The sequence below is a fragment of the Urocampus carinirostris genome, chromosome 8, assembly GCF_059441175.1.
Source record: "Urocampus carinirostris isolate Australia breed hairy pipefish chromosome 8, RoL_Ucar_1.0, whole genome shotgun sequence".
NCBI lineage: Eukaryota > Metazoa > Chordata > Actinopteri > Syngnathiformes > Syngnathidae > Urocampus > Urocampus carinirostris.
The window spans coordinates 9,225,677-9,249,464 of record NC_142356.1 but is presented as its reverse complement, the minus strand read 5'-3'; the positions used below and the strand labels follow the sequence as shown (position 1 = coordinate 9,249,464).

General features: G+C 43.3%; 1 protein-coding gene across 3 annotated transcripts in view; it reads right to left on the bottom strand.

The window, feature by feature from the left end:
- Positions 1-23,788, bottom strand: part of plppr2b (phospholipid phosphatase related 2b) — a 155,999-nt gene that overhangs the window by 125,582 nt on the left and 6,629 nt on the right. For 2 of the 3 annotated variants that reach the window (XM_088341544.1, XM_088341542.1), the window contains exon 1: positions 12,461-12,850. The gene's annotated coding sequence lies outside the window, so the exon portion shown is untranslated. Of the gene's footprint in view, positions 1-12,460; positions 12,851-14,663; positions 14,773-23,788 lie in introns of those variants that run through there. The other variant, XM_088341543.1, reaches the window with a different exon arrangement.

Below are 23,788 nucleotides of genomic sequence, written 5' to 3'. Positions count from 1 at the left end.
AGGGATGATGAACGCTCTAAGGCTGAGCAGTAGAGAATAATACTCAGATGAGTGAGGGGAAACTGCGCCACTTCCAAGAGCTACCTAAGTGAAACAAAGGAATGACTAGGAAGTGAAAGAGGAAGGCCATCTCGGAACAACGGAAGAGTTTCTAAAATGAAAAGAGACAGTCTCAGCTTTGAAAAAAAACGTGATTCCGCTCTCCACATCACTTGGATCACAGTACCGTATTTTCCGCACTATAAGGCGCACCTAAAAGTCTTATTTTTTTTCAAAAGCTGACCATGCGCCTTATAATACAGTGCGCCTTATATATGGATCAATATTAAATCGCAAGGTCTCGCAACTTACGCAACAGCCGCCGACTCGATTTTCCCCCGAAGGTGGAGTCGTCCGCGGTGTATGCTGGGATTTATATACCGGCGTTTCATTGGCTAACCAATGTGTCAATCATCATTTGAATCGATTGCTATTGGCTAAAGTTATTCGGAGCCTCGGATTGGCTAGAGGGCCAAAAGAAACCCTGCAATTGGCCGAAAAAGATGCGTCAATCATCCGTTAAATCGATCGCTATTGGCTGAAGTTATTCGAAGCCTCGGATAGGCTAGAGGGCCAAAACAAACCCTGCAATTGGCCGAAAAAGATGTGTCAATCATCCGTTAAATCGATCGCTATTGGCTGAAGTTATTCGGAGCCTCGGATAGGCTAGAGGGCCAAAACAAACCCTGCAATTGGCCAAAAAAGATGACTGAATAGCAAGCTTGATAAACTACGCCATAAAAAAAACATGTTTCATTAGTCTATATTTGTAAATATTTTACTCTCCTGGATTTACTACACTCACGGTTGTAAGAAGACCATGATTGCATATCATTATTGAACGTGAGAACTTAGGTGAGCTATGCGGCTTTATATTTTCCCGGTATCTTGTTTTAGAACGATCTTGATGTTGCTGTGATGAGTTGAGTGAATTAAACTCAATTCCAAGTGTTTATTGTCATATGCACAGTAAAGTTGCGAGCGAAAAAGAAAATAGAAACTAAGGAATGGTTGGCATTTCTTGAATTCCAAGACTTTAACCTTCCGAATGATATTTGAAATGACGCATTTAAGTGACATCGTACGGACACCGCATCCGCACGTGTCTACGACACGTATTTGCTTCTTTGCAAGCTTTGGGAATGTTAAGGGGGTAATCAGTTGGACTGAATCATCTGACTGTTTTGTCGACGTTCCCATTGTAGCGCCTTATAATCCGGTGCGCCTTATCTATGGAAGATATAGGACCAAAAACTATTTTTTTGGGGGTGCGCCCTCTAGTGCGGAAAATACGGTACTTCAAAATCATTCTCTTATCAAAAGGCCAATTGCAACTTTTCAATATGTATGCCTCTCACGGTTGAAGTTTATTTGCTTATTCCCAAGATGACAACTTTAGAGGAAGTATCTTTCACCGCCGTCTCAGCCCTTATTCCGATCGATGATAGTTACCGTCCAGACGGAAGGATTACAAAGAGCAGAGCACCCGAGCACCAAAGATAGGACTAAATGAACAACGACATTCAACATCCTTGCTTTGTCGCAGGTAATTCCTCTTTTCAATACTCTTGTGCACTCTATATCACCAGGCAAGGATTCTCTTGTCTAGCTTGCCGTTTTTGCAATTGAAAATTACTCAGAATAAATTGTGCCCGTTTTCCATTGTGTTGCATGATCGCAGGTTTGTGTGTGGCTTTTCTTTGCGTGCACAGCAAAAAAAAACAACATCGACAAATAATTAACAAAAAGAAAGAACAAAATATTTACACATAATCAGTTATACAATGCAATAATATAATCCAGGAGAAGCTTTTTAGTGCCTATTGTCATGATTACTCATCACATACACCTGTGCCTGCTCGTTTGGCGCCAGCTGCTGCCTGCAACCTGATTGGTTCCCCGTCCTACTTAAGCTCAGTCCTTTCATTCGCCTGTGGTCAGTCCGTCAACGAACCTCTGCACCCGCAAGACATGGGTCTTGACTCTGTCCGGTTTCCTGCCCGGTATTGTTCCCGTCTATTTTGTCCTGTTTAATATCTATCTCCAGTTTTGATCCCGTCGTGTTTGTCCTGTTTAATTTGATATCCAGTTTTGATATCAATCCTGTCCGTCCCGTCCTGTCTGGTATCGACCCTATCTGCCCGATATCTGCTCGTGCAATTAGTATCGATCTTGTCGGCCTCTGGCTTCCTGTCATTCCATGCCAGACTGCTGCCTTACGTCTTCTGCCCAACGATCGCCAAATCACTAGCGTTTGGGTTAACGTGCATGATTGCCCAATTTACCGTAAACTAAAAGCTTGTGTCAGAAACGTCACGCATGTGGGTTCTCCTCCTGTTCCAGTTCATGACACCTTTATTTATTACTATGTATCTTGCTGGCAATATATATTTAAAAATAAAACAAGAATAACAAAACACCATTTCAAAAAATTACCTTTCAGGCCTGCAATTATATCGCTTCCTGTCTGATACTTACTGACATATTAATATTCATAAGTATAATTATCAAAAATTCTCATAGCACGTAATTTTTAAAAGGATATAAATGGATAACGGGCAGCACGGCGGCGCAGTGGTTAGCGCATGTGGGCACAGTTCATGTCTTGGGAACCTCCTGCGTGGCTTCAAATCCAGCTCCAGACTTTCTGTGCGGAGTTTGTATGTTCTCCCCGTGCTTGAGTGGGTTTCCTCCGGGCACTCCAGTTTCCTCCCACATTCCAAAAATATCCATTTCAGGTGAATTGGCCCGTCCAGATTGTCCCTAGGTGTGAATGTGCGAGTGAGTTGTCTGTCCCCGTGTGCCCTGCGATTGGCTGGTAACCAGTTCAGGGTGTCCCCTGCCCACTGCCCAATGATTGCTGGGGTGGGCTCCAGCACCCCCGCGACCCTACTGAGGATAAGCGGTGTAGCTAATGAGATAATAATGAGATGAGATGAGATAAATGGATAACATCTTTAAGGTCCTCCTCTAAATCAGTGGTTCTCAATTATGACTTGAGGACCCAACATCTGACCCTCATAACAAGCTGCGACTCAAATCAAGAGAAAAGGTACACTTCTCAAATTCAAACCAGATAGTTGAATATATTCACATTTTTTAAAAGCAAAATGACTAACAAAAACAAAACAACCTCAAGTAATAATATTCTCTCCACAATACTTCAAATGCATTGATAAAGCCTGAAACAAATTGTGCAGATTTTGAGCCTGGGCCCTCTTCTGCTGTCCACCATAAGGTGAACTGCACCTGTGCGACCACGATCCCATATTGCTGAGAGAGCATATTTGTGCCTTTTTATTCCCCCACCTTAAATGAACAGCACTCATGCAGCCCCGATTCATTATTACCAACCAAAAATTGCTGCAAGTGGGGGGCGGCAGAGCGCATGGGGCTACTTGCTGGAACAGATTACCGTAACTCGGTTTCGCCATGCTCAACATGTGTAAACAAACGTTACAGGGTTTTTTTCTGTGGCACCGCTCATCACCAGGCCAATACCATCCCTACAGTGAAGCATGGTGGTGGCAGCATCATGCTGTGGGGATATTTTTCAGCAGCAGGAACTGGCAGACTAGTCAGGATAGAAGGAAAAATGAATGCAGCAATATATAGAGATATCCTGGATGAAAACCTGCTCCAGAGCGCTCTTGACCTCAGGCTGGGGCGAAGGTTCATTTTTCAGCAGGACAACGACCCAAAGCAAACAGCCAAGATCTCAAAAGATAGGCTTCAGAACCACTCCGTGAATGTCCTGGAGTGGCCCAGCCAGAGTCCAGACTTGAATCCGATCGAACATCTCTGGAGAGATCTGAAAATGGCTGCGCACAAACGTCTCCCATCCAACCCGATTGAGCTTGAGACTTATTGCAAAGAAGAATGGGCAAAACTGCCTAAAGGTAGGTGTGCTAAACGTGTGGGATCATATTCAAAAAGACTTGAGGCTGTATTTGCTGCCAATGGTGGATTAACAAAGTATTAAGCAAAGGCTGTGAGTACTTATGTAAATGTGATTTCTTAGTTTTCTATTTTTAATAAATTCAAAAAAAGTTAAAAAAAAACTTTTTCACATTGTCATAATGGAGTATTTTGTGTAGAATTTTGAGATAAGAGATTAAATTAATACAATTTGGAATGAGGCTGTAACATAACAAAATGTAGAAAAAGTGAAGCGCTGTGAATACTTTCCGGATGCACTGTATTGTTAATCAGTGTAAATGACTCAGTTATTTTTGTTTTCTTAGCAATTATTTTGCCACGGCAACGGCCCGCGACCCACTTTTGGGTGCTGACCCATCAATTGAGAAACAATTATATAAATAATTCCATAAGTCAACACTTCTTCAGTGGCTCAGGAGGTAGAGCGCCCGTCTTGGGATCAAGAGATCGCAGTTCGAATCCCGGCTCCTCCGTGTTACATGTCGAAGTGTCCTTGGGTAAGACACTGAACCCCTAATACTCCCAATAAGCAGGTTAGCGCCTCACATGGCTGCACGGCTGCTATTGGGAAATGTGAAGCACAATGTAAAGCGTTTTGGGAAGTCTTGACTTAAAAAGCGCTATATAAATGCAGATCATTTCATTTCAAGTGCCACAATGGCTCTAAAGTTGTGCTAACATATTGGAGTTAGAAATTATGAACTCTTACATAATGAGTGTCTGCACTATACATAAACAACAGTTATTATTTTTGAATATTGCCGTTTATTTGCTTTATATACTCTTAGTCGAGATTGAAGTTTAATTATATCATCAAGTTTTAAAATGTTCTTTATAAACAGCAGTATTCACAATCTTAACTGCTTTCTTCTGTAGTCAAATGTCTTTGTTGCTTTCTATTGATATGTCCCCAAATCTCAATACCCAAAAATAAAAATGGCAAGATAAGTGACCTGTAGATCTGAAGGTTTTTTTGGTCAAAAATATGTCTCCGTCTACTACTCACAATCTGGTTTGTATTTTATCTATAAGATGAATAAACTAATATTATGGCTGAGAAACACTCCAAGAAACGTTTACAGACGCTCCCCTAAGGTAGATAAGAACATTTTCTTTGGGATGTGGAAAAATATACGGACATTGCTGTAAGTTTTGTATTTTGTGAACTTTATTCCGAGTAGAAGATAGTACTGTAGTGTTTTTTCCGCCGCTACCTGCATGTGGTGGTGCTGTGAGAGGTCACCCAGCATCCACCACTAGTTCATGCGTAAACATACTATAGTATAGTATAGTAACTATACTGTATGTCCAGCGCACTAAGAACTTGGTCATTTTTATTGTTTATTATCTCGTGCATCCATTCAATATGGTTGGTTTAAAGTGTAAAGGAGAGGCGAGCAGTTTCTTTTAAAATGAAAGTGGAATAAGAAAGCTTGAATGCGGTTGAGAAGATGGTTGGATCGCTTTTTTTTGGCCACTTTTGACCACGGAGAAGTAAGTAGCCCAACTCTTGAAGTTCATTTTCCAAAACTTAACTTTATTTATCTTTATAGAGCATACTATTTTATAAAATGTTTATTTTTTTAGTACAAAACAAAAGAGGTTACTTATACAAGCCTTAAACATACAAAATAAAGAACTGAAGCAACTTACAAACAAATTCAACTTATGAACGATCCTCTCGTTAGTAAGTAGGGCAGCGTCTGTATTCATTACGCTTTTAAAGGTGATCGTGAAATGTTTTAGGGGAATTTCAATGTTTTTTTTTTTAATTCCCCAAAAACGACAGTTGGTTTTTATCAAATCATTCCTTGACTTTGTTATGTTCCACTGCCATTTCTGCCTGTAGAGCCTTTTATTGTGGTGTCTTCAGCAAATAGAATATATTCTAATTTCAACTATACATCACATAAAGGGGGGCAGCACGGCGGCGCAGTGGTTAGCGCGCGTGCGGCACAGTTCTGTAGGTTGTGAGATCAAACCCCCTGTGTGGAGTTTGCATGTTCTCCCCGTGCTTGCGTGGGTTTCCTCAAGGCACTCCGGTTTCCTCCCACATTCCAAAAACATGCTTATCAGGTTAATTGGCTGGTCCAAATTGTCCCTGGGCGTGAATGAGTGAATGAGTTGTCTGTCCCTGTGTGCCCTGCGATTGGCTGGCAACCAGTCAGGGTGTCCCCTGCCCGCTGCCCGAAGATAGCTGGGATGGGCTCCAGCACCCCCGCGACCCTACTGAGGATAAGCGGTGCAGATAATGGATGGATCACATAAAAGGTTCAATCACTGTAAATCAATCCACCGAAAAAGGCATCTCCTTTTAACTATCGCAAGTCGAGCTGTCCATTCATTGATTTTGCCGGTCGCTCAAGCTGGGCAACAAAAGTCCTTCGTAGATTTCGTAGATTGGATATCGCCCCCGTTTATATCAAGTGAAAGATTTCCTGAATGTTTCATTATGACAAGCCATTAGTTATTCTATGAGGCTTAGTCAAGGTTGCTTCACAATGGGAGGGAGGCGAACCACATACTGGTGTGTAACATTTCAATTTGGAAGAAGCGGCTATCTTTTGGTTCCAGGCGGGGAAGCTTCCTTTCAGGTATGGAAACCAATTTATGTCGGGTTTAAAACCTATGAATGGTTTGTAATTTGATATTGTGAACCGGAACGGAGCTCTTTTGCAACTGCTCTAAAGGGGGTGACACGGGCACCTCACCTTTGCTTTTGGCTAAGTGTCTAGGGTTTAAAAATGGGCTCTGTGCACACATTAAAAATAGAGAGATTACTGTACTCACAGGACAACAGTTACTGAATCATTATCCATGCTATCTGATCGTACACTCTTAGCCTTCCTTTCTCCCGTTTTAGTCCTCGTGGGAGACACTAATTCATTATTATGCCTTTGACTTTTCACTACTAACGGAGCCTCAGCTCATTAAGCTCTTTGCAAGTTTATAGCACTCCTATGAGGTAAGAACTTGAAATGATGATACAGGATCTAGAGACGACACACCCTGGCCACTTTATAACATGAAACGGATTGCAATCAATGTTTCCTTACGGGTCTGAGCGTTCACACAAAGTCGGTGAGCAACGCTTGAAACAACAGTGAGCAGCCATAATACCAAGTGTGGCAAGATAAAAAATTATCAAACATGTCCAAAACTTGACATCAAGTTACATTTTGCTGAGTTTCCGGCAATGCAAAATTATTTTTCTCTTTTGAATGAATTGACTCGTGTACTATTGCAAAGGTTGTACGGCCTACAAACGTCCTTTGTTCTTACAATTCTTTCACAAGATATCCATGTCTTTTTTTTTCCTGATATATTTTGTCACATAATATTAACATTTTTGGGGGCTTAATTAGTCGGTTGCAAGATACAGAACTGTACTTTGTCACATTTTTTAGTGGAAGTACAATGTTGGCAACAAGATTCACTTGATACAATTGGAAATTTTTTGAATGCAACACAAGCTTTTTCTTTTTTTTAACTTTTTTAAAAATTCCTTAAAAAAAAGTCTCATTGTGTTTATTTTTTCCGAGCTGTTACTTTTTTTTGTTCTCCGTTTACTTTTTTCCAAGGTTTCTTTCTTTTCTTTTTTTCGGGCTTTTTTCTAAATGTTTCCTTCTTTTTTTCTCTTCCTTTTGTTTCTTTTTTCCCCCAGCTTTTCTCTACTTTTTCATTTTGGTATTTTTTTTCTTTTTTGTTCCATTCCCCCCTTTTTTTAAGTCATTTTGTGCATAGTTTTACATAATATTTGGTCATGTTGGGATTAAAGAAGCAAAAACAACCCGAAGAGCCGTTTGGGACCCGAAAGAGCCGGTTTCCTTTTAGTGAGCCGAGCCGAAGAAGCCGGTTCTCGACCAACTCTACTAACTTTACTTTTCAACTTCGTTCGACATTGACTTCAAAATACCGCATTTAGGACACAACTTCAGGGGAACCCGTGTATTTTTACCTTTATGCACTGTATCTTTGACTTAAGTCGCTTCTTAATTAGTCATTTTGAGCCCTCATTTTTGTGCGCTGGCTAGATTTTCTTGTGCGCTGAGAATGTGCGAGCAGTGCGCAGCTTAGAGGGAACACTGATTGCAATGTAAAATGTGATGAATAATTTCATGATTGGAATTACAATAAGGGGGTTTTAATTACTGGCAGTAAACTGACGATATTATGGTTCCTCAAATAGTTGCTTGGGAAGCAACGACCCCAATTAATTTTCACATTAAAAGGTGCTCCATCAATATGCATGTAGAGTAACTAATTAACTTCTGTAAAACGTGATCCCGACACGTGTTCATTTTTTTTTAGGGTGGATTCATTTATGTCCTGATAAACAATTAAGTACACCGATATACTTGAAATTTTAAGTAGGAATGCAAGTTAACCGTTCTTCTCCCTGAGTGGAGTAAGAATTATTTTTACTAAGAAAAACAATTTAAAACCGTGGTAAAAATATCTATCCATCTATCTATCTACCTTGGTCATATCCCCCAAGAGGGGTGACCGACAGCAAGACAACACATACAATAACAAAGAAAATAAAAGGGGAAAAAATGGCAAACAAAACACACACAAACATTTTTGGACCACTCTTTTGTTCAACAGCAGGGCCCGACAGCTTTCACTGGTTTACCCCTGCCGCATCATACGAGTGCCCAGCCCATCCTTAAGAACGCGTCCACAATCCCACTATCCTTTCACAACACCTCTCCACTCCTTTCTATCACCAACAAGAACTCTAGGGTCACTAAATGGTAAAAATACTTAGGATATAATAGGATAACTACAAATAGAAGGAAAACAAGTTTGGGGGGGAGGAAAAACCAGACAAATAGTACGTTTTTAACACTACATATTGAAAAACAGCATATATTTATTTGACATTTTAATGTACTGAAAGGTTGTTGACTTTTATTTTATCTTTAATTATTTTCAGAATAAGAAAAATATTACGTATAATAAGCAACTAATTCTGATATGCCACATGGAAATAAATGATTTTCATTATATTGATGAAAAATATTCTTCAAATGCAAAAAAAGCTTCTTTACCAGATAACGTGACTTCTTTTGATGATTATTTATGACATTTAGTAGAAAAATAAAATACAAATCATTTAAGTGACAGAGTGTATTATTTGACCACTAGATATTGCTGCATTGTGTCGGGCAACCGAAAACAAGTGGTAAAAGCATGAAGAAGGAAACAAACTATGGAGACCAAACCACACCATATTTTCTCTAATACATATATATAAAATGATATTCATCGATCCATTATCTGCACCGCTTATCCTCAGTAGGGTTGCGGGAGTGCTGGAGCCCATCCCAGCTATCTTCGGGCACTGAGCGGGGGACACCCTGAACTGGTTGCCAGCCAGTTGCAGGGCACACAGACAGACAACTCACTCGCTTATTCACACCTAGGGACAATTTGGACCGGCCAATTAACCTGACATGCATGTTTTTGGAACATGGGAGGAAACCGGCGTGCCCGGAGGAAACCCACGCAAGCACGGGGAGAACATGCAAACTCCACACAGGAAGGTTCAATTTCATGACCTCAGAACTGTGCTGCACACGCGCTAACCACTGCGCCGCCGTGCTGCCCTATATTATATATATGAATAGATACATTTGTGTTCTGTAAGGTTTTTGGTAAATACAAATAATTTGACCAACAAACAAAAAAAGCTCGTTTTTCGGATATTTAATGTATTTTTGCTCATCATTAAAACCAATATTATTTTTGTAATAAATTACGTTTTTTACCGTTAGGGGCCACTAAATAATACACACTTTCCCTTTAAATATAATTAAAATAGGTCCAAATTGTACCTCGGTGTGAATTAGCGATTGAGTTGTCTGTCCCCGTGTGCCCTGTGATTGGCTGGCAACCAGTTCAGGGTGTCCCCTGCCCACTGCTCGATGATTGCTGGGATGGGCTCCAGCACCCCCGCGACCCTACTGAGGATTAGTGGTGTAGCTAATGAAACGAGATGAGACAATTATCTGCCAATTAAGGCAATAAATAATACACTGTCCTTTAGAAAGTCTTAATTTCTGCCAATGAGAAGGATAACCATATAAATATAAGAAAGGATATATAAAAGGAGAAAAAAATGACAAAATAAGTCTTCATTTCCTTTTTTAAAATAACAACCAACTTGTACAGTTCCATTAAACACATCTAGGGCTACAATTGACCAATTTATGTTTTTTGTTTGTTATCCAAACGATAACAGCAAAGCCATTTTTTGCCATCAGCTTTTTAATAATTACTGGTTTGATAATTGTTGCGCAGGAGTAATGTGAAGTCATAAAGAATGAGAACGATATCTACCCTTATAATATACAGGGTTGGTATACCTTTTGCATGGTCACTTTTTAACGACTTTCAAAGTCAACTTTCCAATTTCTCCAGCACCATTAGAAGAAAAACATCTGATGTGAATTATGCATTTTGCACAGCCGCAATTATATCTGTGATTTTTAATTTGGCGTGTGCATTTATCAAGACTTACGCTTTTAGATGCTAAATCGTGAATATATTATTTTTGAGACAAATCTTTACCAATATATGATATGATATATACCACAGCCATATCCCCTAGTGGGCGGTGGCTAGAGTCATTTCTGACTCTTTTTGGGAGATTGATTTAGAGGAGGGGATTCCCAGCCCCCTCGCTCAACCCAACTGAGGTGTTGGGAGTCATTAGGTGAGCAAACCCCCCAATTCCAACCCCTAATGCTGAACGCCAAGCAGGGAGGCAACGGGTACCAATGTTTAAGTCTTAGGTATGACTTGGACGAGGCTTGAACCACAACCTCCCAGTCTCGGGGCGGGCACCATACCCCGTTGAGTAAAAATGATATGTAGCTTACATTTTCAGTTGAGTTCTTCTCATTACAATTTACCACTGGGAGATGCTACCTTAAGTTTTTGCCTAATAATAATCGTTGCACTAATACACATTTTATAGTGCCCTGTTTAGGTGTAGCAAGCACCAGTCCTTTTGGGCACAATCCGTTGGGGTTGATGACTGTTCGTAGGGCAATGTTCTAAAAACTAATGCCAGCTGCCGTTATTCTCAGAGGAAGAAGGAATGCAATGGCAGTGCAATGCCACCAGGGAGCAGTATCGGCATCATTTTTAAGGACACTTGTAGAGAAACATGGCAACAATTTCAAGCATTTACAATAACCTCACTCCTTGAAAACACAACATTAAAATTCAAACATTTTCAAGGATTTCAAGCACCCGTATGAACCTTGAATATGTCTGCGAAAAGTAATCCTCATAAAAGACATCTACAGAAACTTAGTAGTTCTCAAGTATTACAACACCACCATATGAAGAAAACATTACACTCCATTGTGCTGTGCAAGCTTGCACGGCGGCTGGGTGGTTAGCGCGTCCGTGGCACAGTTCTGAGGTCATGGGATCGTATTTAGCTACTAGCCTTCATGTGCGGGTTTGCATGTTCTCCCTGTGCTTGTGTGGGTTTCCTCTGGGCACACTCTGGTTTCCTCCCATATTCCAAAAAAATGCATGTCCGGTTAATTGTCCGGTCCAAATTGTCCCTAGGTGTGAATGAACGAGTGAGTTGTCAGTCTCTGTGTGCTCTGCGACTGGCTGGCAACCAGTAAGGGTGTCCCTTGCCCACTGGGATGGGCTCCAGCACCACCTGCGACCCTATTGAGGATAAGCGGTGCAGATAATGCATGATGGATGTGCCGTGCGAAGCAAACTTGACATCCATGCATTTTCTGCGCTGCTTATCCTCATTTGGGTTGAAGGGGTGCTGTCCACCTCATCCATCTGACAGTAGGCAGGGGACACCCTGAACTGGTTGGCAGCCAGTCGCAGGGCACACTGGGACAGACAACCCACTCTCTCATTCACACTCAGGGCCCATTTGGACCAGCCAATTAAACATACATGCATTTTTGGGGAATGTGTGAGGAAACCCACGCAACCGTGGGGAGAACATGCAAACTCCACAGAGCAAGGCTGGTATCTGGATTTGAACACATGACCTAAGAACTGTGCCGCGGACCCACTAACCATTAATCCACCATGCCGCCAGAAAGCTAACCCAACAGTTGTTCTAAAAAAGCATGTCAAACAGAAATGCGGATTGACACAAACACTCAAGAAGTTACCCTGAAAAGCTCCATATAGCGTTTTTATGCACCCATCATCTCAGGCAGGAGAGGCCATCGGACATAAAGCTGGCGTGACTGATTGTCTCAGTGGCGAGCGCATCAATGTGAAAGACACGGACGGCAGCATCGGCTTCCCTTTGGCACAAAAGGTTCACCATCTCGCTGGTGCCCACACACGCTAGTGCACATCCCACGAATTGTCCGAAAAGATTTATGCATTTAACAGAAACATAGAAGTCATAAAATACACACTAACTTGGGTGTCGGTCCAACAAGTGAAGCTGCATGTATATTAAGCGCTTCAAACTCACCTTAACCCTTTGGCTGTTTCAAGCGATCACAAGGTCTTCCTCAGAGTCTCCGTCTTTAGCAGGAATCACTCCGGTGATCCATTCTGTGTTTCGGTCTCCGGTCTCTATCAAAGCGCAACCTCTCCTCACTTCTGCCACTTGATCACTGAAAAGTCAGAGGATCTGAGAGTGAACAGTGAGCCCCCCGATTCCCAGCCGATGCGAATATCCGATATCCGCCTCTAGGTTGTCGAGATGAACATGATGATCTTCAACAAGCACTTCTAGGCTAATTAATCAAGTGCAGGGCAACCTACGAGCGAGAGAGAGGCTGCTGAATGTCGTCGCTGGTGAATACGAGAGGATGGAGAGGGGGAGGAAAAAAAAGAGAGAGGGGGATGGAGAGAAAGTGTGCGCGCATCTGCTTGTATGAGTGGGAGCAGAGGAGGAGGGAAAAAACAGAGGGTGGGAAATGGGAAGAAGAAAATGTGACATCGGGACAAAGAGACGGAACACATGAAACGGTCAGAATGTGCACCAGCGGAGAGTGAGGCAGCAAACGAGTGCAAAATGTGGAGACTGTGGCTAAAATGGAAGACACAACGTTCTTTAATGTTTTATAAAACCACCACTGTCAGACAATACAATACCCTGCCTCAAAAAGACACCAAGATTATCCTTCTCTTAACTTTTCGAACAAGGATCTGCACTTTCCATAACCTAATATGATAACTATTTTGACCTGCCAAACCTGGGTAATAAAATTGAGCAAAAATTAAAATAAAAATCTTTATTTTACATCAAAAATCTGTTTTCAATAAGTATTAACATACAAGTCTAACTCTTAAAAGTCTGATGTTTTATTTTTCATCTGCAAAAAACTGTACACTAAACACAGAGGTGGGTAGGAACGGAGTACATTTACTCCCTTACATTTACTTGAGTAAGTTTTGGGAAATGTTGTACTTCTAGGAGTATTTTAAATCCCTATACTTTAACTTACTGAGTAAATTTGTGAAGGAAAACAAAACGGTACTTTGACTCCGTTACATGAGGCAATATTGAACTCGTTACTTCGTTACTTAATAAATCCCCTCCCTGTAAGTACGCGTCTGTCTGTCTCCGCTAAGGCGCATATATTATGACGCAGAACTCCGCCAGGCTCTACTATGTCTAACCAATCAAACGTAGCACCCAGACGCGTAACGTTTTCACGGGAATGGGGCAGTCATGCGCGTGAACACAAACGCCAGTGATTCTGCGATCGCTGGGCGGAAGAAGTGAGACAGGGAAGTCAGGCGCGGGTAAACAGGAAGCCAGAGGCAGAGGACATCGAAACCGGACAGGACAGATGGGATCGATACCAGCTACTGGATACACGAGCTAGATACCGGACAGGACGGAACAGACGAGATCGATACCTGATACTGGATTCACGAGCTAGATACCGGACAGGGCAGGACAGACGGAATCGATACCGGAGACAGGAACAAGATACCGGACAGGACAGATGGAATCGAAACCGGATACTGGAGCAAGATACTGGACAGGGGGGATTGATACCGGATACTGGAGACTGGAGCAAGATACCGGACAAGGCAGGACAGACAGAATTGATACCGGATACTGGATACACGAGCATGATACCGGACAGGACGGGACAGACGTGATCGATACAGGATACCGGAGCAAGATACCGGACAGGACGAGACAGACGGCATTGATACCGGATACTGGAGACTGGAGCAAAATACCGGACAGGACGAGACAGGCGGGATCGATACCGGAGACTGGAGCAAAATACCAGACAGGACGAGACAGACGTGGTTGATACCGGAGCAAGATACCAGACAGGACGAGACAGATGGGATCGATACCGGATACTGGATACACGAGCAGGAGACCGGACAGAGTCAAAATACAAGTCTTGCAAGTGCAAGGAGTGAATGAGAGCACTGGGTTCAAATAGGAGGGAAGCCAATCAGGCAACAAGCAGTAGCTGGCGCCCAACGGGCGGGGCCAAGTGAGGCCTATGGGCAACCGTGACAGTCAACAAGGATCTAATTGTGTTGGGTACAAAATTGAATATACAGTTTTTATAGAGCCTCTGTATTACAAAACCACCAATAAAAGTGAAATGGAAATCCAAAGTGGAAACAAATATACATAAACAAAGAGCATTTAATATGTCGCAGTGTAATACTATGTCGAAATCTCAAATCACCTTGAAGATGAGGTTGCCGAGCAGAAAAGTGGGCCACATTGTCCTAAATGGGTCAGAAGATTGAAGGTCCACGCAAACTACAATTTCAGCTAGTTTTGTGGAAGTCTTCCTGAAAAAGAAATGGGAAAGAAAAGTTAAACCGATTGCATTGATTTGGGTGGAAGTTCTTATGTTTTTTGATACCACGTATGCCAGGGCGGAAAATTGTGGTTACTTTTTCACGACTATCTACTAAAACAACTATGTAATCTGTGACATTTTAACATGTCTTAAATGTAATTGTAAACAATAGATATATTAACATAAAGGGTGTTCATTTTTTCTTCATTCCTAGTATTTTATTGTAAAATAATTGTAAAATAAAATAAAGGTTTCTTTTCACAGATTTCGCCTATCACAGTTTTATTTTGGAACATATCCCCTACTATAATAATAATAATAATAATAATAATTTCCTTTGTATTGTCATTCTTTGTAACAATGTACACAGAACGAAATGTCGATACACCTGACGCGTTGTAGCGAGTCGATGCAGCCGCAGCCAACAGAGGGCGCCGCCATTATACCAATTAGGTATGTCTCGGCCGAGGCGCGAACCAGCGACCTCCCAGTCTCAAAGCGGGCACACTATCATCTTACTTACTTACTTATTGCTCCAGCGAAGGTCGGGGGGTCCCGTCCCTGTGCGTTGAGCCGACCAGATGAACCAGGTTTTTCCAATGCTGGCGGTCTTGTGCCAGCTGTTCTGCATCCTCTACGGCAACTCCGTGTTGTTGGAGGTCGCCCGCAACGACGTCGAGCCATCGAGTGCGGGGTTTCCCTCGTGGTCGTCTCCAGCCTGCGGCCTTTGGGTCAAACTGGAGAATGGCTCGTGTCGGATGGTCTGGTGGTAGACGAAGGACATGGCCAAACCAGCGGGTGCGGCGTTGTGCGACCAAGGAAGATGCTTGGGGCTGGCACGTGCGGGCTCTGAGCTCTTTATTGGAGACTCGCTGGGGCCACCTGATGTTCTCGATGGTTCTGAGAGCCCTGCTATCAAAACCATCGATTCTTGTGGCCAGGGTGTCGTTCAGGGGCCATGTTTCTGAGCCATAAAGCAGGATAGGGAGTACGGCGAGGTTGTAAATGCGGAGCTTCGTCTTGCGTGCGATGGTCTGGTGCCGCCAGAGTGGTTTCCAGAGAGACTGCAGAGCAGATGCTGCCAGGGCTCTTCTGCGGAGAATCTCTGGTTTTAGGTCCCCATTGTCTGTCACCATGGACCCCAGATATACAAAGCTCTTGACAGGCTCTACGATGTCGCTACCAATTTGGATGGGAGGTGGATCTGGTCCATCACCGACATACATGAACTTGGTTTTCGTCCAACTCACTTGCAGGCCAAGCCGCGCTGCCTCTTCGCTGTAAATGCCCAGAGCGTCTCTCAGCTGGCTGTAGGAAGTGCTGAGAATGATGGTGTCGTCAGCATACTCCAGGTCAGTCAGGTGGTAGTTGCCGAAAGACACTCCGGGGATGCGCTCACTAACCCTGAACATCAGATGGTCGATGATGCAATTAAAAAGGTCGGGAGCAGCCACACAGCCTTGGCGAACGCCGCTGGAGATAGCAAACCAGTCGGAGTCAATGCCGTTGATACGGACACAGCTCTCTGTGTTGCTGTAGAGCAGCTTGAACAGGGCTATGATCTTGGGTGGTGCTCTGAGAGCTTGGAGGATGTTCCACAGTGAAGAGTGGCAGACGGTGTCAAAGGCGGCCTTCAGATCAATGAATCCGATATATAGATGGCGATCTTTACGGAATTCACGGGTCTTTTCTATCAGCAAACGGACGGCAGAGATGTGGTCCGTTGTGGAGCGGTTGGGCATAAAGCCAGCCTGCTGGGGACGGCGGCAGCTTCTGATTGCTGGAAGGGCACGGCTGAGCAAGATCCTGGTAAAGACCTTGCCCGGGATGGAGAGTAAGGTTATGCCTCTGTGGTTTCCACAGACAAGCCTGTCGCCCTTGCATTTCCAGAAGGGCAAGATGACTCCTCTGGTCCAGTCGGTGGGCAGCTGCTCCGATTCCCACACCTGGTTGAATAGGCGGGTTAGCCACTCCACCATGCCATCACCGCCGGCCTTGAGCATCTCGCCGGTAATGGCACAGATGCCGGGGGCTTTCTTGGTGTTCAACTTCTTCAGAGCAGCTCTCACTTCCTCGGGTGTTACGGGGTCTGTGCAGCAGGTGTCGTTAGGAGGTGCTGTGCTCGCAGCCCGTAGGAGGGTGGGATCAGCCGGGATGGTGCTGTGCTGCAAGAGGAGGCTAAAGTGCTCCTTCCAGCGCTCGAGGCAGTTGGCTTCTGTCATGATGAGGTTGCCGTCTGAGTCCTTTACCAGGGCTGTCTTTATGTGTGGGCCGCTACGGGCTTGGCGTAGTAGACCGAATACGCGGCTCATGTTGTTGTTGTTGGCCGCGGACTCAAGCTGTTGGGCTTCTGCCTGCCAAAACCTCTCCCTATCTTCAGCAATGGCCACATTGCGCAGGCGATTCAGTCTCCGATACTCTGTGAGGTCGCCTCGGAGTCGGGCCTCACGCCGCTGGTCTATGATGTTTAGTGTCCTCTCTGATATACAGGGCTTTCTCGGGGAGGATCGCGGGCGTCCGAGGACATTGTGAGCAGACTGGAGGACACTTTCCTTGAAGGCCGCCCAGTCTGTCAGCTTGTCAGGAGCCAGGGTATCAAGAGAGCGGCGGATGGAGCAACTGAAGTCTCTGGCGATGTTGGGGTCGCTGAGTCGGGAGGAGTCGGGGCGAGGCAGAGTCTTGTGCTGGTTGGCTCGGAGCTTTAGCTTGAGCTGGGCCACCAGCAGACGATGGTCTGTGTTGCCAAGCTGTGCTCCTCTGAACACCCGGCAGTTGGTTACAAACGACTTCCAGCGTCGTGATATCAGGATGTGGTCCAATCCCTTCCTGGTTCTGCCATCTGGGCTGTACCACGTCCAGTGATGGATGCATTTCCGGGGAAACCAGGTGTCAGCAACACAAAGGTTGTTTTGGTGGCAGAGGAGGAGGAGGCGGTTGCCATTGTCGTTTGTTGTGCTGTCAACGAAGGTGGTGCCGACAGGTGAGCCGGGGGACCGATCAATGCTGGATAGAGTGGCGTTGGCATCAGTGAGGATGATGGTGACGTCGTGTGGTGGGGCTTGGTTGACAGCCTGGTGGAGTTGGTCAAAGAACGCGTCCTTCGCATCCTCATCAGCGACATCGGTGGGGGCGTAGGCGACGATCACTGTCATCTTGCCGTGATGGTGGAGGAATCGAGCAGACAGTAGTCTGTCACTTATTGGTGTCCAGCTGATGAGGGACCTCCGGAGGGCTTTTGGAATGGCAAGAGCCACACCGTAAAGGCCGGTCCGACTCTCGGGGCCACTCCAGATGTAGCAATGGTTGCCAGCTGTTGTTTCACCATTGCCTTGCCATCGTACTTCACAGAGCCCTGCCATGGTGATGTTATAGCGACAGAGCTCTCGGGACAGCAGGGTGGCAGCTCCGGGGCGAAGGAGTGTCTGGACATTCCAGGTGGCGACACGGGTCTTATGACGAAGATCGATCCGTACTCGTTGGTCGGGGGCAGGCTGGGGTCCGTTACCGTGTTGGTCAGTCCGGCTTCTTTCTCTGGTCAGTTTCGTAACAAAGTGTGTTTCTCCTGGGTGAGTTGTTAGCCCTCCGCAGGATAGTCGGTTGGTGGGGCTGCCACCTCACAGCGTACCGACACGCTGGGGTCTTTGTTTGTCTGGAACCTACCCCGGAGACCGGCCCGCCATGGGTGACCCTACCAGGAGCAAGCTCCCGACGGTATCGCTCTCCAGGGTCACTGGAACACGCAAGCCCCCTCGCCGCATCAAGGCCAGACCCATCCGAGGGGGACACTACCATCTAGGCTACTGAAAACAAGGGATTACTGTATCCCATTGGAAGACGGGGCTCTATTACAAAGGGGGTTAAACAAAAAGAGAGAAGGAAAGAGTGAGTAAGCAAAAGAGAGGCAAAAATGAGAAAGACGGAAAAAAAAAGAAAGACAAAGAGTAAGAGAAAAGGATAAGAGAGAAGACGGGATAAAGAGAAAAAAGAGAAAAAACGAGAAATAAAGAAAGAGAAAATGTGCAGTCCCTTCTCAGGGTTTCTTCGTTTTCCTCATGTTGAGGTTTTTGAGTTTTTCCTTGCCCTCATGTAGGTTTTAGATCAGGGGATGGTGTAATTATAGTCTGTTGTCAGTATAGCCCTTAGAGACTCCTTGTGATTAAGGCCTATACAAATAAAAATGACTTGACTATTCTAGTACCAGTTTTTGAGATTTAGGAAATTCACTGACACGTAGTACCGATACCAAAGTACTTCAAGAACCACTCCTCCTAACCCTAAAAATAAAAACAGCCATACATTTAAGCAAACATATGCAGCTCATTTAGGATTTCCAATTTAATTTCCTGAAATCAAAATGCATTTTGTATTATTCTCAATTCTGATTCTGATTGTAAGGTACAATTAGAGTACAAATACAAAAAACAATTGTTACCAGACCCTACACAAATCAGTTCTTCTTATAAAAAACTCTGATAGAGGTGGAGAAATGCATTGCTAATTGCAAATCTGTGAGACAAAAATTTTTTGTTTGTGTATGGGTCAAAAGAAAGAGAGAAAGAATAGAAAGAAAAAAGAGAAAGTAAAAGAAAATAGAAAAAAAGAATAGAAAGAAAGAAAAAGAATAGAATGCAAGAAAGAAAGAAAAATAGAGAGAAGAGAGAAAAAAATGGAAAGAAAAAAATGGATGGAAAAAATGTGAGAAAAAATAGAAAGAGAAAAAAATCCTAATATAATAATTGAATTGGTGTTTTTTTTTCCCCGAGTTTACAGCAATGTGATACGCACATTGCCAGTGATTTTTAGGCAGGGTAAGAGTGGAGAATTGACTTGTCTTCATTGTCATTGATAACAATCTCATGAACATTGTTGATTTACTAAGGAGTGCTTAGAGACTGGCCTAAATTGTAATAATAAAACAATTAAAAATAGTGCTATAGCATTTAGCAGAAACAACAACGTCCCAAATAGGTCGATAAATAAGATAAGGATACCCATTTTTAAATGCAACTGGCAAGCTATATGTTTTTCACAACTTTGCGTGCTTGTTTATGGTGGTGATGGCCCTGGTGAACCTGTAGCGCCTACCAGTGGGCAACAGGTCAAAGAGGTAGTGGCCGGTGTGAGAAGATTATTTTATAATATTGACTCTTATTGCAAGGTGGACCTGTCCATCAGACTGGGCAGAGAGCAGCCAATGATTTTCTGAAAAATCAAAACAGCCCCCAAAAAATTATGGGCTGCCGTGAAGCATATCAACACAGTCATTTAAAGAAATCAAATAAAAATATACCTGCAAAATTTAGGTTTTTTTTTTTGTTAACCTAAAAAATTGTTCCTAAATGGGTGATTAAAGAGTTATTTACTTGATTTGAGTGTGTGCTAAATTTCTGAATATTAAACGTATTGTTGCTCCTATGTTAGAAAAAATCTCTAATACATTTTTGGGGGAAACATTTTTTAATTAATTTTCCTGAAAAATGGGGATTTTTAATTTTTTTTTACATCACGTCAACAACATATGCAAACATAGTTGTCAACGTCCACGGTTCCATGCCCTTACAAACAGTCGTATTTTCCCTTACAAAATACAAAAAATAATATTAAAAAAATAATAAAAAATCTTTTTTTTTTTCAAAAGGGTTTATTTATGTATTTTAACATGTTATATTGTACATGTGTTTCGTCATATCATATATATTGTAACATTTTATATATATATGTATATATATATATATCATCTCATCTCATCTCATTAGCCGTACCGCTTATCCTCATTAGGGTCACGGGGGGGGCTGGAGCCCATCCCAGCCATCTTCGGGCAGTGGGCAGGGGACACCCTGAACTGGTTGCCAGCCAATCGCAGGGCACACGGGGACAGACAACTCATTCGCTCATTCACACCTAGGGACAATTTGGACCGGCCAATTCACCTGAAATGCATGTTTTTGGAATGTGGGAGGAAACCGGAGTGCCCAGAGGAAACCCACGCAAGCACGGAGAGAACATACAAACCCCGCACAGAAAGTCTGGAGCTGGATTTGAACCCACGACAGGTTCCCATGACATGAACTGTGCCGCACAAGCGCTAACCACTGCGCCGCCGTGCTGCCTATATACATATATATATATATATATATATATATATATATATATATATATATATTACAATATAGATGATACAATTTGTTGTGAGATACTGAGTTGCTCGACATGAATGAGGTTTATTATAAGAAAAAGTTCAAAAATGAAGTCGCTTGGACGTTCACTGCAGAAGAAAAAAATACATGCAAATATAATTAAGTCGAATAATACATTTTCTTATTCAAATTATTCATTCATTTTCGTCATTAAATTATTGTTTGTAATATACTGATTAAAGGGATAACCACAAACCTTTTATACTTCCTTTTTTTCTTAACTTTTTATACAACATCATCATTCGTAATATAATGCATCAAAGCAAGTGAGCCGTTTGAGAGCCGGCTCTCTTTAATGAGTTGAGCCGAAAAGGCCGGTTCTCTAAAAAGAGACGGACTTCCTTTCACTAAATAACTACCACATGAAATCCGAGGCAGCAGACGCATGCGCACAGTAGCATCAAACCTCTCCCTTCGTTTGCAACGAAAAAAAAAACGATACCGAGATAGAGGCTACCGCGGCGAACTGGTTTGACTTGATTGCTTTGCCGTTTGGTGATAGTCGGTGTATACCGGATGGTCCCCATAATTGACAAATTTGCGTTTTTCCGTACAGTTTTTCTTGTACGTCGTACACGTCTTAAAATGCGTAATAAACGTACTTTGTACGGCAAAAACGTACAGGTTGAGAGGTATGTACATAGCTCATCACTGCCATTAATGTCTCATCTCATCTCATTAGCTGCACCGCTTATCCTCAGTAGGGTCGCAGGGGTGCTGGAGCCCATCCCAGCAATCATCGGGTAGTGGGCAGGGGACACCCTGAACTGGTTGCCAGCCAATCGCAGGGCACACGGGGACAGACAACTCATTCGCTCATTCACACCTAGGGACAATTTGGACCGGCCAATTCACCTGAAATGCATGTTTTTGGAATGTGGGAGGAAACCGGAGTGCCCAGAGGAAACCCACGCAAGCACGGAGAGAACATACAAACCCCGCACAGAAAGTCTGGAGCTGGATTTGAACCCACGACAGGTTCCCATGACATGAACTGTGCCGCACAAGCGCTAACCACTGCGCCGCCGTGCTGCCTATATACATATATATATATATATATATATATATATATATATATATATATATATTACAATATAGATGATACAATTTGTTGTGAGATACTGAGTTGCTCGACATGAATGAGGTTTATTATAAGAAAAAGTTCAAAAATGAAGTCGCTTGGACGTTCACTGCAGAAGAAAAAAATACATGCAAATATAATTAAGTCGAATAATACATTTTCTTATTCAAATTATTCATTCATTTTCGTCATTAAATTATTGTTTGTAATATACTGATTAAAGGGATAACCACAAACCTTTTATACTTCCTTTTTTTCTTAACTTTTTATACAACATCATCATTCGTAATATAATGCATCAAAGCAAGTGAGCCGTTTGAGAGCCGGCTCTCTTTAATGAGTTGAGCCGAAAAGGCCGGTTCTCTAAAAAGAGACGGACTTCCTTTCACTAAATAACTACCACATGAAATCCGAGGCAGCAGACGCATGCGCACAGTAGCATCAAACCTCTCCCTTCGTTTGCAACGAAAAAAAAAACGATACCGAGATAGAGGCTACCGCGGCGAACTGGTTTGACTTGATTGCTTTGCCGTTTGGTGATAGTCGGTGTATACCGGATGGTCCCCATAATTGACAAATTTGCGTTTTTCCGTACAGTTTTTCTTGTACGTCGTACACGTCTTAAAATGCGTAATAAACGTACTTTGTACGGCAAAAACGTACAGGTTGAGAGGTATGTACATAGCTCATCACTGCCATTAATGTCTCATCTCATCTCATTAGCTGCACCGCTTATCCTCAGTAGGGTCGCAGGGGTGCTGGAGCCCATCCCAGCAATCATCGGGTAGTGGGCAGGGGACACCCTGAACTGGTTGCCAGCCAATCGCAGGGCACACGGGGACAGACATTTCACTCGCTCATTCACACCTAGGGACACTTTGGACCGGCCAATTCACCTGAAATGCATGTTTTTGGAATGTGGGAGGAAACCCACGCAAGCACGGGGAGAACATACAAACTCCGCACAGGAAGTCTGGAGCTGGATTTGAACCCTCGCAGGAGGTTCCCATGACTTGAACTGTGCCGCACATGCGCTGCCCGCCATTAATGTCTACAAATTAAAACTTCTTCACATGAGATATCTTCAATTAATATGGGAAAGTATGTCGAATGCCTTGAATAGCATGTCAATGGATGGAGTTATGTCTCCGTTGGTACTTGATGCAACTGCAACAGTGGACAGCTGGTCAAATGTGGACACACCCTGGGGGATTCGCCACACAAGACTGAACTCGGCTTCGAAATCAGCCTCGACAATTGGCGACATAACAAAGCTTTCTCCTTCATTTTCCTCACTACTGCTGATTTCCGAAGTGCTTATTCAAAGTACATTTCATTCCATTACCGGGCACAAAGAGCATAATGTAATCATGCGGTTGAACTCCTTTTGGAATTTTTGCATGCAGCAAATAGTTGCGAGGGGAGGACAGAGCACTCGAGGCAAATTAGCCATCTTTTTCCTTCTCGCTGGTAAGACTGATCAACACTTGTGTTGTCAAAGATGACAAGCTACAGTTCCCATGGAAACCTGTGCGCGGACGGGTTTTAAGAGCACATACAGTGTCTATGAAACAAGTGGTACTTAAAAAATGGCCTTGCAAAATGAGCAAAGTTGGAGGAAGAAAGAAGGGGGGTGGATTCATTTAGCTAGAAAAGCCGGGGCCCTGGAATTAAATGTCGGCTAATGACTTCACTTCGACAATACGCTCTTGAAAAATCTGAATATG